This window comes from Melanotaenia boesemani, chromosome 16 (genome assembly GCF_017639745.1).
Source record: "Melanotaenia boesemani isolate fMelBoe1 chromosome 16, fMelBoe1.pri, whole genome shotgun sequence".
Lineage (NCBI taxonomy): Eukaryota > Metazoa > Chordata > Actinopteri > Atheriniformes > Melanotaeniidae > Melanotaenia > Melanotaenia boesemani.
The window spans coordinates 17,614,001-17,632,289 of NC_055697.1; the positions used below are offsets into that span (position 1 = coordinate 17,614,001).

The 18,289-nt window shown below is 38.6% G+C and overlaps 1 protein-coding gene across 2 annotated transcripts in view; it reads right to left on the reverse strand.

Annotated features, from left to right (window-relative positions):
- lzts2a (leucine zipper, putative tumor suppressor 2a) overlaps positions 1–18,289 on the reverse strand; it is a 47,303-nt gene that overhangs the window by 15,182 nt on the left and 13,832 nt on the right. The window contains exon 2 of one of the 2 annotated variants that reach the window (XM_042010986.1): positions 10,306–10,420. The gene's annotated coding sequence lies outside the window, so the exon portion shown is untranslated. Of the gene's footprint in view, positions 1–6,322; positions 6,610–10,305; positions 10,421–18,289 lie in introns of those variants that run through there. The other variant, XM_042010987.1, reaches the window with a different exon arrangement.

The following is an 18,289-nucleotide window of genomic DNA, read 5'->3' on the forward strand; positions in this document are numbered from 1 at the left end:
TGCATCAAATTGGCATATAAGCAAGAAATATACCCCTTAAAAACAGTTTGCTTTAGTCACTGTAGAAGACAGTGTATTCCTATACCATCATGACGAAGACAAGTTTGGCCTGTTATATCAGGATCTAAATTTTTAGTGGCAACTTTTTTAGTGGTCTGCACTCATTTATCATCCTTTTACATCAGTTAATTTTTACAAAGCTCTTTTAAAATGTATTTTCACCCACTTCAAATAGGGAATTTTTGTTTTCCTTTCCACTGTTGCCCACTGCCCTGTGCATGCTTAGGATTAGGTACTGAATCAAAGATTTGATGCCATCCATTGGTTTTCATTATTAGTTTGAAAATTGTGTTTATGAATTTGCTTGTATGAACTCAATATAATCTGGACTGATGTAGATTTGTTTTAATTGAATCACAATTAATTGGCTTGAATTGATTATATCTGTAAAGTTCCTTGAGATCACGTTGTTGTTAACTGGTTATAACAATAACAACACAAATCAGCCATGTTGTTGTTGTTAAAACAACATAGCTGAATTGAATTGAACTTTTAAAAACCCTAACAGACCACTGTCGGTGGAGCAGACATGCAAAATGTTCATTTGACATCAGAAGTATTATGGGGCTTAGTGTTTTACCAAAGGACACAATCCTTTTATCCATTTTACAAAAAGGGCCAAGAAGAGTTCAAAACAATCAAAACGGTCTTGCTTCTTTACGATAAATACGAACTTGCAGAATAGATCAAAGAAGGTGAAGATGTAGCCTAACTGAGTCCAATCAGTTTACCAGAACGTCTATGGTTAACATCTTAGCATGCAACATGTGAAAATTACAAATCAGACCACTTCTTGGTTAAAAACGATCGTTTCCTGTTGTCTCTTCTTGCTAGTAACCACACAGTGAAAACAAATTTTTGCATCTTAACACAAGTAGCTGCACATGAGCTGTTCGTGATTATAAAACCACCTTAGAATGAGTAACTATTGCATAAAAAACATATAAAAGTCATCAATCTGTATATTTTCACACATCTCATTCTGTATGAAAGACTGGATGAAAATCAGAAAACTGTTGGCTGGTATTGGAGGATATTAAGGTTACAGTTATGTGAAAAAGTGGAATATGGATGACATTCCTGTTCCGCTCCAAATGTTAGATTTTCCAGGAGGTTTTCCAGCTACTGAAATTTATCCAGTAGTGGTCAGTGGTCAAACCCACAGACACTGGAAATACCATGAATACCAGTGGCAGAGACACAGGGATTAAACTGGTCGGTGGACTACTGTTTGTCAGGATCACTTGGAGTTAATAAAGCACTTGGAGGCAGCTATGATTTCTCAGCATTGCAGAAGTGCACCGTTTTGTTTTTAAAATGGAGTTTTAGTAAATCCAAGCACTGAAGCATTTCTGACCTCTCATTGTCCTGACAGTGGAGAGAAAAGTTTTCCCTCCTAAACTTTCCTTCCCCCACCCCTTTCCCTGCTGCTTAGGCAGTATGAATAGTGCGGGGCTATTGTTTCAGTTTAACAGAGGGCAGAAAGCAGAGAGAAAAAGCCTGCTATCTTGACTGTCAACACGACGTGTAATGTGAGTCAGAGAAGCAATTTTTTATGGAAGAGGAGCACTTTACTTACTAGCATCTCTTGATGAGGAAAACTAGGCCACAATATCTGAAATTGCTCGGTTTTTTTTAACCTTGCAGAAATGTCCCAGGTTTATATGACTTTACTGATCATAGCTGAAACAGATGACAACACACAATATCACCCACAGAAACGCACTTACACACACACACACACACACATATACCAAAAACTGCTGGGCAAATAAGTTTCACAGCAGCTATTACATAAGCAGCAACGCCTCAGTGAAACTGTGCCAGCTTCGATGTATAATTTACATTGATTCTTCTGGGAAAAAATCTGACATTGTAAAGTGGCACATGTGCAGATGTATTCAGACATACTGTCCGTGTTGTCGTAAGCTTGAGAAAGATGGAGGGGAGACAGACAGGCATGGAAAATACTCATTCAGCAAACTGAACAGAGGCCAGGCCGACTTCTAATCTCTTGCTTTCTCCTTGCCTTCCTGCTTCTGTCTCATTCTCTCATTCTCCCTCCGTCACTGCTCCACCATGCTCCTCAGCTAGAGGCTTTGCATAAACACCTCACATGAGGATTAGCTCAGTGGGATCTCTGGAAAATAATGTATGCGTTTGACTGCATTTAAATCCTGCAGAATCAATTTTCAAATCTTTTAGATAAAGATTGTCACTTTTGTTTGTCTGAGAATTAAACCTGCACCACAGGGATGCCACACCTCTACTTTCTACTTTTGTCCTGTAACAGGAGGTAAAAACAGAATTTGTTCACTAATGTTATTGTTAAAACAACAAATCAGAAATAGTAGGAATTCATTTGTTACACTACAGCAGTTGATCTTTGATTTTTCTCCACATTTAATTCACCTAATGCACACTGATCTTACATATCCCTACATCCTCCATCTGATCTGAAAATGAGATAAATATAACCCGCAGATAAACAACAGCATTGTTTATCATTTATACCATGTCATTAGGAAAACCTAAGCCAAAATGCATAAGCACTGTGTGAAAAACTAAAATTGTACCATGATTTAATAGCTTGTAAAACCAGCTTTAGCAGCAGAAAATTACAGTAATTGCTTTCTGTATGATGTTATCAGTTTCTCACATCACTGTAGAGGATTTAGGTCCACTCTTTTTAACAAGCTTACCTCAATCCATCGATGTTTGTAGGCATTTGTTTAAGCACTACCTTCTTATTGTCCCACCACAGCATTTCATTTAAGTTGAGGTCTGGACTTTGACTGGGCCATTGCAATACCTTGAATCTTTTCTTTTTTAGTAACTCTGTTGTAGATCTGCTGGGGACTCAAGTCTCAGACTTGGACTCGAGACACACTTAAGTTGCATTTCCAGTGACTTCAGACTCGACTTGTACTCGCACTTACAAGAGATTCGACTGGGACTTGCAACTTGAGACTCATGAACAATTTTATTTTTCTTCTGTCTAATCTCATGTCTACCATCATTTTCCCAGACGTAACACTGACATAACCTCATTCAAACACAGATGCATCCACAGTGCATGCACATTCAATCAAAACACTGACAGCACTTGTGAACACAGCTGTTGCTACAGCGCTGTTGTAACTTTTAGATATTGTAAACTTAATAAAAAGGGACCAATATAACAGCTGCAGACTGGGATGTCTGTGGTATAAAAATCCAGGATGCTGGATCTACCACATCTAACTTTATTCAACTTAAAATACACCTGGAGAGGTTAGTCACCGTAATATGAAAGCTTAATGTTAGCATCTGTTAGCAACGAGCTTACAGTGTGGAAAATGTTAGCTTGTTACTACTTTTGTTCCATCAAACTGGCTCCACTGAATGTGTTCAGAAGAAGAATGAGACATTTACTGAAGTGTTTCCATAAACTGCTGACTTTGCTATGATCACATTAAACTGGGATCAGACCCACCGTAAACAACGCAGTTTTACTGGATCTGTTTGTTAGAAAAGTACTGCTGTTGCTGATTTAGGAATGTATGGAGACAGGACCTGCAAGTACTGGATATAAATTAAAATAACTAAAATAGTGAATGTTTTTATTCAATTTTAAAATGTTTAAAATGAATATTTTCTGTATTCACCCCACACATTTATTTTAAGCCCTTAAAAAATATTATGATTTTACTGATACACTGGTGCAGGGATCACCTTCTGTGGTCCTCTTGAACTGTGGAGCTCTTGAGCTACTGTCCTGCAGATTTTACATGTTTACTTGTCATTAGGAGGCTTGTGCAGAACTTGACAACAAGCTGTCATTTGAATCAGGCGTGTTGCAGCAGGGAAATGCCTAAAACCTGCAAGACAGTTGGTAATCCTGCACTAAGTGTAGCATATTGGCCCTCCTCTCTACATTCAGGAAAAACCCACCATGGACTACTGCATTAGTCTTTAAAAAATTCTTTGTAGGTCCAGACTAAATTTACTAATCTGAATATGTTACATGTTCACTTAAAGGTTTTCTGAATTCAGTAAAGCAAAGAAATGGTCCAGAGGAGAGGGACAGAGCCTTTATCAGTTTAATCTATAGATCAGTGCTGTTACTAATAAAAATAAAGGTTAGATAAAGGTTGAGTACAGATTTAAAATTTCTTGGATATTATAATGCAGTCTACTAAGCAGACCAGACAGCAAGCGTCACATGGCAAATTACTTATTACAACTGAAAGTGACTTGCGACTTGACTTAGATTTGAGCCATAAGACTTGAGACTTGACTTGGACTTGTGAACATCTCTGTCATCAACCCTTCACGTGTGTGTTTGACAGCTGGTAGGAGGTGTTCCCATCAATATGCTGCGTTTAATTTTCTCCAAGTGAGGTGACATCCATTATATTCAGTCATCTTTGCTTTGTCCTTGTCTGTCTAAAGGACACTACTACAAAAGTCTTGTGGTTTATTCAGATGTAACTTTGCAAACCTGAACCATGTTGCTATGTTATTTTCAAAATGTACAGGTTTTATTTTGTTTTTGTTTTTTAGTTTCTCTGAGCACAGTCTGATCTTGGTGTGAATTTGCTGAAACATCAACTCCTGACAAGACAACTGTCTTGACTGTTTCTATTTATAAATAATCTTGCTCACTGTAAAAAAACAAAAGGACTCCAAATAGTTTAGAAATAGCCTCTAAAATAACTTCCAGTGAAATTTCCCAGTCTGGGGTTAATAAAGTACGTCTGATTCTGATTTCTGCCTTGACCTCATGTTGACACACCTGAATGCACTAAAGCTAATCAATAAATCAAGTGCATTGATTTGAAGCTAATTCAGTGATTATTAGACTCCTAATTCTTATGGAAACAGTGCAGGTGTACTTAGTAAAGGCATGCTTTATTTTTCAAATGACCAGATGGGCTGGTTTAGACATTAACAAACATGGTAAAAATTTTGCCAAGGTGGAAAATGACCCAAAATGGAACCATTTGACTAAAGTCTGTCCTAATCCTGAAAAAATATAAACGAGTAAAAAGCAAGGAAGAAAGTTGTCACTATCTTTGATTTGCAGCTACTTCACCATCTTAACACACACACCCACACTCACACAAACACACACAGGAAGCATGAGTCAACACGCCTGGATGGGGCTGTAACCTGCAACATGTGACACACATTTACCTCATTTATTTTGCTCAGAGCAGATGAGGTAACCCATCTTCCACATCCCCACTCTCACTCCCCTTCACCTCACCTCCTCAAGTTAATCTTCACGTCAGTGTTTGAGCATTTATAGAGTAAAACGTCACACCAGTGAGCTGTGCCAAAATCCAGCTTGGGTAATTACATTCTTCTTTCACTGTGCTCTTAAATGAAACCTTGACATGAAACAGTCACTACAAAGACAGAGACTACAAAGAGCTGGATGAATGGACAGCCTTTTAAAGAACTGTCTACAAACATATCTGCTGACACATCACTCTTGGGCCAAAACAAACCTGATGAGAAACTACAATATGTGGCCTCAAGCTCATAAGGAGTCTTGTAATTACAAGCATAGGGAAAACTTAAGAGAAAGAGAAGCAGTCTCTGTCCTCTAAAGTGCTTTGTCATTAAAAGAAACTGATTCCCTTTGAGTTCACTGGATAAAAATATGATTTTCTTTGGGTCATGTTGCTGCGTTGCACCCTAGTTGCGTGTCTGGTGGAAGTGTATATCCTGTCTCATGATCTCTCTTATCTTGAGTGTATGTTCAAAAAGACTGTATAACACCCTCCTCCTCATGCCTTCCTCCAAGCCAACTGTCCAGAGAGTGGGACAGCTTTTCTAAAGGCTGAAATTTCAAGTTGATTCCCCAACAGTCCATAACAAACAGTTTAACCTGGTTCAGGATTACAAAACCTGAACTTTGATGACACCTAGAACCAAAAATCTTCAGGGTCAGTCAGAGCATCAAAGATTAACTTATCTCATCTTAACATTTCAAGGGACTGGTCTGGTCTCGTTTTTTAGGAGCCATCACCAGCCTCCTGCTTAACTAGTTTCCAGTCTGTGTGAATGAGCCTGCCAAGAAACTCGTTTCTTTCCGTTACACCTTCCATTAATGTAATCTCCACAACAGTTCTAGTAAATGGCTTTACACTCACTCAAAGCGCATGTGAATATAAAGTCTTTTCTTAAGCAAATGTGTGAGTTTGGAGAATTCAAGACCCATATACATGTATGACTCCAACACACTAATGTAGTCACATGCAGCAATACACACCCCAACGAGAGCCCTGCATTGCTGCCTCCGCTTGTCTTCGTCTTTCTTGGAAAAAAGAGAAATCTGAAAGTATCACTCTGATCTCTATTGGCTGAGATTGTTCTTCTCTGTGTCCTGTCCTCTTCTTTGTCCCGTCGTCTGCCTCTCCACTACAACATTCCAGCTTCCTGACGTTGCCTCTGCACCGCTCCAGGACTTCATATCCTGACACGAGGACTTTCAAATGGAAGCCCCCTTATTCTCCTTTCCTGTCCTCTCCTCCTTCTCTGTCTTCTCACTTCACTCCACTGTTCTTGCTCTCAGCTTTCCTTCCCTGCTGTCTGCCTTAGCACCGCCTCCCCCTCCTCATTCCTCCCTCCCCTCTTCCACTTTTGTCTGCCAGCCCCTCTGCCTCTAGTTGCCTCTTTTAACACACACACACACACAATTCTCCTCCCCATTCTCTTTTAAGCCGGAGTTTCATACACCCCTTCTCTTTCACAGAATTTCTCTGCATCAACACAATCCTAAATCAGATCTAACATTTCCCAAAGTGTTTTCCACTTTTCTGTTTGGTGTGAGAGCAGAACAGCCCACAGGAATCAGGGGAACACCGCAGTCTCCCCCACAGTTTTCAGCATCTAGCCTCTGGATGAATAACAGTGCAGTAACACCCAGCTGTGCAATTACCAAACAACATCGACTAGATCAAGAGCTGCAGTCGGTACATACGGAGAAAGGGGCGGGTCTATCAACTCAGATGGGGTAAATTACATAACATACTTCTGTACATCTTTGCAGATGCACATTCGTCATGTGCAAATGAAGGTGAACGTGGGTATTGTTCAGCAGGTATTAAGAATGAAAGGAGGGAGTCAGTAGAAAATAAGAACAAACCACACTGAAACTTTTATTTCTGTATTGATGATGATGATGGGTGAGGAAAGATATATTTAAGTCAGATATCCAAATCAGAAAGTTGGAGCAATCTGATCCTCCAAATGCTGCATGGCAGCCTTATTCACAAAAAAGTGCTGAAGCAGTTGTAACTTGCTGTTTATTTTGAACCTCATAAAATCAGCTTTCAACCTCTTATCTTTCAGCATACCATCACAGAAAGTGTCAGCAAAGGTACATCATAGCATCTCATCAGCTGGAATGCTGACAGTAGCTAACCTGGTCTGAGCCACATGGAAAGCGCTATCAGTGTTAATAAACCTGTTGATTATTCACACAAGTCTTATTTAATCTGGTGCAGTGGTATGTAAAGCTTTTGACTTCTTTACTTTAGATGAAGCTGCTCTCATTAAAATGCAGATCCAAGTTCATGACTTGTTTACAAATTTCAGTCCGAGGTTGCCAACAAGTACATTTCCATGAAATTACGTGAATATCTGGGCACCCAATAGCTCAACTGGTAGAACAGAACGCAGCTGGAAGTCCTTGTTGCATGAGGTTTGAGACCTCACCAGTAGCCCTCTACTGCAGGTCATACCATCCCTCTTTTTAGTCAATACATGTTGATGATGATGTTGATGATGATAATGATAATAATGATAATAACTTATACCTCCAGTTAAGATTCATAAGCAGGATTTATGAGCAAAATAACACACCTGGCAGTTTTTAAAGAACTATAGGTCAGCATGTGTAAAGGAAGAATCTTTTCATTTTCATTGCACATCTGAACCCCTGAATACAGCATGCGTTTTAAGGGCCTTCTGGTTTTGCTCTTATATCAACATGAGATTAAGATGTGTGTTTTTAATCTGATGGTATATTGGTGTGCGATTGTGTGTAAAAACATGTCATAAAGCACCCTGTAGAAATGAGTTCAAGTTACAAGAAATTATCTACTGTCAGTGTTGATTATTTTAAGTTTGTTTTCCCCCCATCATTTAGAAATTGATCACCCTTCCTTTATGTGTCACACAACACAAACCAGTCTTGGAGGATTGTTGTGTGCTGCCATGGAAAACCAGTAGGAGGAGCGAATAATGCTGTATGTGTGTTTGTCTCTGAGTGTGTGTCCTTTGTTTCTCTTTACTGGAACTTCCCCGTTCCTCCCTCTGAGTCCCACTGTGTTATAACAGGAGAAAAGAGCCCACTTGCGCACCCTGACTTGGCACTTTGCTGCCATTAACAAAACCAACCCTTCCATGCTGAAAATACAACACCAGAAAGCTTCTAAGTCTTTTATATGTGTGTGACACTAAGTGTGTGTGAGTCAGCAAAGGCTTCTATTTCAGTCACTGAACAGGCAATAATAACCTACAAACTGAGTGCTTCAGCTCAGAACAACTTTGTCAGCACAGAACAGGATCCATGTAGGATCAAAGAAAAATATGAAAAGCTGAAATTATTAACAATAATCTTACTAAACAGTTTAATTTTGGTGTCCTTAAATTCTTTGCAGTAAAATTGGTATAAAAATGTTTTTCCTACTCTGAGACCTGTAGCAGATGTTGTGCTGTCAGTCCAGATGACTGCCTCATGTGCTCCCAGTTTTAATAATTTCATTTATTTTTATTAAATTTTTTTTTTCATATTTGTATATAAGTGGGGTCGAGGAGTAATAATGAGTACTAAGTCTTACCTGCAGTAGACAGCAGTCAAAGCCTTCTTTAACTGGGTAGCTAAGTTATAAGCTAAACCTCTAAACCTTCATGCAGATTCAAGCAAACTTATACCATAAATTTAACAATGCACTCGCTTTGCATCGTGCTGTTACTTACTTTGTCACTGTTTTCTCAACGAAAAAAAAATGCCCATGTTGCTCCAAGTCATCGCGTGCATCAAGGATGTCCAACATTTTCTCAATTGAATCTTTAAGGAGTTGTATTTTGCTGTATAGCTCACTGCTGGCAATTACTTATGGAAATTTTTAAAAGACGACAAATGAAGTGAGCTCTGGCTACTGCTTACTGCCGGTTAGATTGTCAGTGACATTGAATACAGGTAAAATGAAGCAGAATAAACAAAAACACTCAGCAGAGATGTTATAATTCAGAACAAGCGATCCACTTCATATTGGACTAGTCATGTGAAAATATAAACCAGTTTATTTCAACCAAAAATGAACTGAACTGAACAGCACTGAGATAAAGTCCTTTCCATTTTTTAAAGCAGCCCTTCAACACAGGTGGTGAGAAGTGTTGTGAGACAGATAATGAAGGAAGGGGACAGCTGGAGGAAAGGCTGCACACAGAGTAGGCAGAGAACCAGTAATGGATATGGTGGAAATCAGAGAGGAAGACAGCTGCTGCTGTGTTGACCACACATTATTATCACCCCACATATTTCACAAACACTGCTCTTTACTGTGAGGCCCTGAGATGATAGACATGATAAGATGTTTCTGTCAGGACACAGTGTGGTGTGTGTTCTTATCATGAAAACAACACAAATACAAACTGCTGGGGGCTGACAAAACTGGTTTAGTGTTTTATTGTTTACAAAAAGGTGCAGTTTAGAGAAAATTGTGTTTGCAATGTACCACAATTTAATTTGTTGCTGAGGCAAACACAGGTTCTTTTCTTTATGCTAGACACCCGTGTGCCGTATGGGCTCCATCAGGGCTCCCCAAGAAATTTTCTGACCCCTTGACCCCTCGTGTCCTCCTTAATCACCCTCCTTCAATCACACACACCAACTGCTATCCATCTCCCAATTTAATCTCTAACTAGACTCTTGAAAGAGGCCAAGACCCCAATTTCTGTAAATATGTGTGCATTTCTGGGACAAAAAAAACCCCACTACCTCACAGCAGGTCATTCTAAAGTTAGCATACACCAAGTTAGTTCATTGATCGCTAACTCCGACTCCCCCAAAGAAAGACATGAGGGAGTGAAAACAAAACCAACAAGGGAGGGTGTGAAAGAGAGAAGAAATAAGAGAGGTAGGAGGAGTGGGGATGCTGGAGTCAGCAAATATTGAAGGTCATCGTCATCAGAGAAGGGCTTTGTCTGCAGCAGTGGATTTATGTCTTTAGTGTGGTTCTTTACCTCAGTGTGCCGCCCACCGTACTTCTCCTGGAAGTCTAGAGGTGACAGTGGGAAGGCAGAGAGTTCTCATCCCAGGACCTCACTTCTCTCTGGACCTCCTTCCCAACACTTTAATCTGAAGGAAAATGCAAAGTGTAAATGTCAACCTGATAACAGCAAGATTGCAGCTTTTTCTATGTCTTCTGCACAAGATTAATTCCCTGTGATTAACAGCTGGACGAACCTAAACTTAGACTCTGAAATTAAAATAAAGGAACACATATGAATGTAGGTTTCTGAATGTTTCCACTACAACTAAATGAGTTTACAAAAAGAAATAACTTGACCTCACTTTAAGAAAAAGAAAAACATGAAATGTTAATATCAGCATCTAATGTAATATACTGAATAAGCTTAAAGTGATTTTTTTTATTTATGAGTTGTAGTAATTAAGGGAAAACAACACTTTCTGCATCTGAATATGCAAAATAATCAATCAATAATCAAAGGGAATTCCTTTGTGTAGAGACAAATTAAAGAAACAAACAAAATGAAATTCCTTGCATGCACCTCCCTACAAGCCTCTGGAACACTATTCATTTGATGGGGGGGATAAGGGGTAATAAATATATCTCTTGCACTGTAGGAGTTCAGCTCAACTGAAGTGTCCAATAACAGAAAAGATTTTTTTCTCAAGTTTGTTTTAAGCATTTTATTCCCAAAAATGCAATTTCAGTTTCTCTGTCATAAATCTTCTGGTACCCCTTCTTTTTTCAGTCCTTCCCTCCCACTACCTCTTCATTCTACCAGCCGATGAGGTAATCAGTCAGCTTGTTACTGTCTGATAAATGATACCATATTGATTTTGGCCCTCGTATTTCTGTTGTAGGGGTCATTTGTGCCACATTGCCCAGGCTGAGCCTCGGAGCTCCTTTCAGGAACCAGTAACAGATGCTGACTGGTCTCTTTCACAGCTTTTACCACAAACAAGACAGACTAATGCACACTCACTTTGACAGACTTTCATTTTGTGCCAGTTTAATGTGTTTTTGCTGCAAAAATCATTTTTGTCAGTTTTTGACATAGGCTCAAAGTGTAATTAAACTCAAACATGGATATAGAGTTGTTAACTACTGATTTTATATTAGTTTATCAAGGTTCCTGTTCAACACAATATAAATGAAAATCAATAATCAACACCAAGGATCAATAATGGAGGAGAGCTATGCAATAAAGAACTTTTAACAATAAAAAAACTATAAAAACCCATTTTAGTTTTTAAAATATCAATATATATAATGCTATTATATTCTAATATTTTCCTTATTTTAATATGAGTATTACATTATATTGTGTTTTTCTGTGTCCATCTACCAACATCTTACACGGATTTCTACTAAATTTGGAAGTTCTTTAGGCCAAGGTACGACCGACTAAAGTGACAATCGGGATGTGGGAATCTTGCCATTAGATTATTGTTTCAGGTCTGATTTGATGGCCATGTTGTTGTTAATGTGAACACCATGAAGCTTAAAGTAAAGCAGGCTTAGGTGGAGGGCAGATGGAGCATCAGGCTGTCCCAACAGAGTAAAGAAAAGGTGGTAAAGACCTTCGCTTAGGGACTCAGGGGTCATGTTGGACTCAGATCAATGAGATATGTCCCACCCTCTTTAAATTGATTCCTTTTCAAGCTAATGCATGCACAAACATCACATCCATGAGCAATTTAGAGAAGCACCCAGAGTCATGCCTACTGTGCAGATGAAGAAAGAGTTTTGGAAGATGAATTTGCATGAACACCAGTACAGTAATTTCACAAGTGCATAGATCAGACCCATGCCTGTCTTTTAATTTTCATTAAACACTCTGCAACACACACAAACATCCTGTCCATGCACTATCTCTAATCAGAAGATAAGATCCCACTCTATATGATGGACTGATGTAAAGAAGTGGGAACAGATTAGATCGGGATTATAATCTATTATAACTCCAGTAGATAGATTACATCAGAATAGCAGCATATGTCCTTAATGCAGGGGTGACACTTGACATCAAGGCAATGACACTGTGACTCGGGTCGCAGTCCCGCAGGGTGCTGCAGGGTTAGCTTTGATTGAGGGTGTCATTAAGGTGATGTAGCTCATGTGCCTGACTAGGCTCACTTTGTTAATCACAGAGTGTCTTAGGTTACATTTACTCTTCATTCTGGAGAGCTACAGTATGCTGTGCTGATGAGCGAAGGATAATGGAAGGTAAAGGGGAAAGTAGCTGCCGTCACAGGAAAGGCGTGGCTAAAGCTCTGCCAAGGTCACTCTGACAAAATGAAATGAAAGAGTTCAGCTCAGTCCATAACAATTATTAGCTGTACCGAAGGCTGGTGAAAGGGACATCATCAAATGTCATTGTTGTTTGATCAGTTTCATTTATAAAATCTGAAAAAAAAGACTGAAAAGCTTTGTTGTAAATTTACAATTACATCTGATGTTTTTTTTATATTTTTGCCATAATTCTGTAAGAGAATGGTCGCATTTACTAGGAGGCACTGTAAACAGTGGAGGATGCTGCAAAGGTTAAACCTATAATGCAGAGTTTTTGTCTCCAGCTTCAGTTAGAGCAATTACATAAACACTACAGCCACGTGTATATGACACACTCCTACAGGTGACCTCCATCCCCCATCTCCCAGAGCGATAAATTACAAGCCTGCCCAGATGTAAATAACAACATACTGTGGGAGAAATCAAAAGGAGAGAAGACATTCATAACAGAGAACGATAGAAAGGTGGACAGGTTATTGATTAGTATAATTACTACTGAAATCAAACAATTTTTAAAGCACTTTATATTCATAACAGCAACACAAAGTGCTTTGCATAATACAATACATATATATCTAATATAACACATAATAAACAGTTTTGTATCTTAAAAACACAAGGAATCACACACCCAAGGTCATTACAAGACAAATCAAAGAACACACGTACACACACACACACACACACATACACACACACAAACTAATCATACACAGAGCCCCACTCCCCACCCCTTGACTCTAAAACAAACTGTCTCTAACTATGAAAAATAACAGTATAAACGGTCATATATCTTGGCACCGATGAAGCAGGTAAACCAGATGAGGAAACGATAACCTCATCCACACCAAAAGCGACCCCACCCACGACCAAAGCGGTTGTCACCACGGAAACCACCGAGATCAGGGCATCCCAGGTCCACACCCCAACCCGACTACCCACACAAGGTCAATCACCATGGCAACGACCACAGAGTCAGAGACGGCATTGCTCCCAATGTGAAGGACCACCATGAGGAAAGCACTGTAGTGGAAAAAATCAATAAAAACAAAAATCAAATCAATATAAAAACAGTAGGATCAAATAAGACCAGCATGGATAAAAATATACATTATAGAGTTCAGAGACAGTTAACTGATGTGTGGGTTTGTTTAATTAAACAAAATAGAAATAAAATAACTTGCGCATTACACTGAGGCAAATACAAAGTAAAATAAATTCTATTTTAAGTTGAATGCAGCATTATCAGAAAAATTTCCCAGAATATTAAAACACATAATTAAACTGGTTAATTGATTAACTAAAATAAGACAAAATATTATTATTATTATTTTTTTACATCTTCATCACTGTAACTGTTTTTTTTTTTTTTTTTTTGTGACTTCTGGGGTGTTGGTCAGACAAAATAGAAAATGGGTTTTGCCACACAGAAATTGGTGCTTTACATAATTTTCTGACACTTTATGAACCAAATTATTATTGAATAATCAGGAAACTAATACCCAGATAACGTGCAACTAAAAATAAGCTGCAGCTGTAGCTGCAGCTTGATAATAATGGTGTTATGTAAATGTTACTTCCTCTTCACTATCTGAAAGATCTAGAAATATTTCCATAACTGTACAGGTGTAATATCATCTAATTGCTCATCCTCACACACATCTGTTAAATAATGCGGCTGAAAAGCCAACAGCTCAGTTTCTAAACCAGAACAAAATCAGTGGGAATATATAAATACTCCCCAGGGAGAGTAGTCAGATAATGTGATTCCTCTCCATTTCTTCTGTCATTAACGAATACTCATATTGTAGTCTGTGACCGGTCTGTGCCCAGCGCTTAGTCGGCTGCCGCTGTCATTTTTCCAAGACAGAGGAAAGCTGCTTTGTTGCCATAATATGCCCTGTGTGATGCCTGGGCCATTTTCCTGTCTGCCTTCATTGTGTAAGCACACATACATAAAACATGATTTGCTGCTTCAATTTCTGACTTTTATTCAGCTGGGATTTGGTGGCAGACAACATCAGAGCCATGAAAAGCAGAGCGGAGCAGCAACGTAATGCCACTCTGCCTCTGATCCTCTAAGCAAGGGAGAAGAGAGAAAGAGTTGGCTATGTTACAGAGAACAAGGCTTAATCACTGACCTCTGGACTTACAACTGAAGACAAATGGCCATGATTAATGGGGGACATTCGTCTTATAGGTCATGAAGGGAACAATGTGAGCAGTGTTTGGCCATGTTGCTCTGATAGATCTACCTGCTGCGTATTTTAAACTCCAGCTCCCTGTTAGTTTGCACTTCACTTCTGATCAAGGAGATCAATTCAGGCTCAAAGCAGATCCAAAAGTGTTCACTAGAGGGCAGTCTGTCAAAATCTGCCAGCTGTGAGTGAAGGCTCTTCTCAGACTGATCTGATACTTAGATCACAAACAGAAGCAATTTCCATGTAGACTTGCCATCATGTAAAAATGAGAGCCCTGTATTTTAAGATAATAAATTAAACAATCTGTTTCAACTTAATCCAACCATCTATATCTTGATCTGAGACTAGAAGAGTTATAACAATGAGATTTTACATCAGTGGTGAAAGAGTTTACTATATTTCCATGTAAATCACTCAGTAAGTGTCAAAGCAAAAGTACACAATAAATCTGCAAGTTCAAACATTTATCTTTTGATTTTTGCTAAACTATGATTTTGCAGACTGGACTGAAAATGAATTATTTATCAAATTACTTACTGGTCCCAAAACAGATTAATAGTGTAAAGGCTCATTGATGCCTCGGGATTTTGCCTTGTATTTACAGTCTAACAATATGACGTATACTGATCAGCCACCTTATGGACATCAGACTTCGGCTTGGTGGATCTGGCTCATTCTTACAAATTCCAGAGATGACGCTTCATTTTCGATTTGGGTAAATAATTGGCTTATCTTTCATATTTCTGTGACTGTCCTGATGGACGAAGCTGCTTATGTTTAAATGAGCTGTGTCAATGGAGTGGTGTACTTGTTCTGTAATAGTGTGACAGCTACAGTAGGATAAGTGATCTTGTGTAATTATACCAACCTGTTTAGAAACAGGTAGTTAATATGTCAGCATATCAGCATACTGTTTCCCCTCAAGGAAAAATCTAATAGGCAGATCGCTAACTAAGCTGCTTTATCCTGCCTACCTTTGCTGCTTCCACTCCAAACTTTTACAACCATCCTCCAACCCCAGCTCCACCTTTTCAAACTGCATCCAACTAAATCAATGTCATCTCTCCCAGATGCTGCTATGCTTCGAACTCTGTTAGGCCTACACAGGGAATAGCAGAGAGGTCCCAGAAGTGATTTATACAGACAGATTAAAAAACAGAATATGTATATAAAACTATAGATATGCCCCTCAAATGGTTCACAGGACAAGACCTGAGTAACATAGCCAGAAGTAAAAGTGGATAAAAAATTGAACTAAGGTGAAGTGAAACTAAGTCTAAAAGTGGCTTGTTGTTGGATTGTTGGTAAAATGCACGTGAGCCCACCGCTGAGCACTCAGTGGTGGTTGAATTTACACAAACCCTTCCCTCTGCATTGGCTAAAATAAAGACAAAATACTACTGTCTCTTTATGCAATTATAAATCCTTCCTTTACGCATGAAACATGTGACCAGAAACCAAAACTAGACAGTGTTGTTTCCATTAAAGGTCACAAGCCAAAAAGACTAAGATCCCAAGCTAAATCAGTATATTGTTCTTCATGAGCTCATAACATGTTTGTTAATGCAAAATTTATCTATTTTTATACGTGCTTATTCCAATTCGTGTCTCTGGTATGAGAAACTTCAAATATTAAAAATAACAGGTAAGTAAATAAACACACCACAAGTTATTCTGAAATTTAAGAAAATAGAAGTAGAACATAAAATGAAAATGCTCTGAATACCTTGGAATAGTAACATCTTATTAATAGTAATATTTAGTTTCTTTCTACAGTTGCCAGAGGAAAATGATCTCATTATAAACAATTTCCTGAGATTGAAGCAGCTAACTGATAAGCTTCTGCCCTGACTTTGCTTTTTTGTTTCCATAATGTAATGTTCCTCTAAGGTCTAAAATTGTTCTCCTTGGTGGCCAGATTAGATGAGATGACATGAGATCACAGAGCAGCAGCAGCAGTGGGTAAAAGCTATCTCTGAAGTCTATCTAAAGAGCAGCAGTTGTACCTTGGCCACAGCTGCACATGATTCCCTTTAGTATGGAAATCTTAGAAATGATGAGCTTGCATGTTCACTGACAGCAGTTGACAAATGAGGGTCTTCTGTGGGGAAACAGTGAGACGTGGGCAGGAGGAGCAAAAGGTGACAACACAGGAAAAAGAATGAGCGGGAAAAAATTAACAAAATTAGACAAAAAGACTGTAGGAAAATGAACTTTTTCTATTGCAGAGCTTAAATCACAGCCTAAGCCAAAATCTTTGTCTCGCCTTTTGTCTGTTTCACGTTCTAACAGCCTGCTGCTGTTGTTGTAAGTATTTGTCTGTCTTAAAAATGTGGATCATCTCTTTTTATTCCCACACTTTGTCTCCGTTCTCATTATTCTCAGCCTCCCTCTCTTAAGCTTTTCTTTCATAATTTCAAAGACATCTGTGTGCACAGATTCCCTCTTTCTGCTATCTTGAAGCAGCAGCATGCTGGTGATGTTGTCTAAGCACAACCAGGGAACTGCCACACAAAAGAACCACACAAACACGAAAGCAACTGCTGTCATGCCACACGTCAGCTGCAGAAAAAGTAATGATTTTATCTTGCTTTATAATGTTTGATAATAATTAATCAAAAGGAACAGTTATTAACTGCAGAGCAGAAATTAAACTTATAGGAAAAAGATGGTAACAGTTGTCTAAAGTTCTGCCACTGTGATATATACACATGTGCATATAGTGAATGGTTGCTTTTTTGTGTGCTCATGAATGTGTGACCTCTTCCATGCCACAGTGAGTGTGTTATTGAAGCAGGGTGAGCGGAGGCAGAAACAAACAAAGTCCTGTGTGACCCCGAGACTATTTCATGACTCATCTAAAACTTCTACAGTAGCTGTAGAAGTCCATTCAGTCTGCAACTCAATGTGACTTTGTACAGAAAGTAGATGGATTAACATCAGAAAATAATATTAAATATAAAAGTTTCATAATATTCTGAAAAACTCTGTCAAATAACATGATTGATGACGAGTCTATGTACAGTTTAAGTAAAGCTGTAGAAAACACTGTGTGAGCTAATGGTTCCAGATTTAGGAGTATTCTTCCTCAATAGCTTGGGTTTCAATGTTTTGGATGTGAATTTTGACGATGTGCATGAGAAAAGGCACAATGTCAAAAACTACACACTTGCTTGAGGTGGTTTCAACAAAGAGTTGATGCATGTAAGGACAGGTGAAAATTCCTAATGCGACTCATCAGACGTGTGTTACTTAAAACTGGTAAAACAATATAATAAGTTTCTATAATTGATATAACAAACTTTTTTACTTGAATCTAAGTTTTCTATTTTGTGAAGGCAGTGCATCATTTTGGATTAAAACAAATTGAAAACTACACTTTGTCCCTTTAGATTAACGTAATTTATTGTTGTTACCAATTGAAGCAATTAATTTAGGTCACTTTGTGTTTCAGTGAAGGGATGATTAGCCGGTTCTGCATGA